Source organism: Neovison vison, chromosome 6 (assembly GCF_020171115.1).
Source record: "Neovison vison isolate M4711 chromosome 6, ASM_NN_V1, whole genome shotgun sequence".
In the NCBI taxonomy this organism is placed as follows: domain Eukaryota; kingdom Metazoa; phylum Chordata; class Mammalia; order Carnivora; family Mustelidae; genus Neogale; species Neogale vison.
The window spans coordinates 186619170-186619847 of NC_058096.1; the positions used below are offsets into that span (position 1 = coordinate 186619170).

At 38.2% G+C, this 678-nt stretch overlaps 1 pseudogene; it reads left to right on the forward strand.

Annotated features, from left to right (window-relative positions):
* Window positions 1-209: 209 nt before the first annotated feature.
* LOC122910870 lies at window positions 210-379 on the forward strand (annotated as a pseudogene).
* The last annotated feature ends 299 nt before the right edge of the window (window positions 380-678 follow it).

The window sequence follows — 678 nt, forward strand, 5'->3', positions numbered from 1 at the left end:
TTCATCCCTATAGGATATTTTTGCTAGTTATAGGATTCTAGGCAGACAGTTCTTTTCTTTTAGGACTTGAAAAATGTGCCACTTACTTCTGACATCCATGGTTTATCCTGAGAAATCTGCCCTCACTTGAATTATAACCCCTCTACAGGGCAGATATCATTTCTCTCTTACTGTTTTGAAGGGTTTTTGGTTTTTGTTTTTCTTTAGGTATTGCTTCTCGGCCTTTTGGCTAAGATCAAGTGTAGAAATTTGGCTATGACATTTCTCGGTCTGCATTTCATTGGGTTTCTTGTCTGGGGTTTTCTCAGTTTCTTGAATCTCTAGATTCATAACCTCACAAACCAGGAAGCTGAGTTACTGTTTCTTTGACTACTTTTTCATCCCTGCCACCTTTTTCTCTCCATCTAGAACTCCAAAGACATGTACATTCAATCTTTTGTCATAGTCCCAAGGATCCCAAAGATCCTTAAAATATTGTTAACTCTCTTTACTTTTTTTTTTTTTAGTTTATTCTTTCTGTTGTTCACATGAAATCATTTTTAGTGTCCTCTAATCCAGCTGGGGAGACTTGTTACAGTCTGGTGAGTAAGGAAGTCTAGACTCCATTTTGAGCCTTTGCTGACAGGAAGGGGAGATGGAGTCACAGTTTTTCTGCAGTGTATGGCTAGAGCAGAAAGA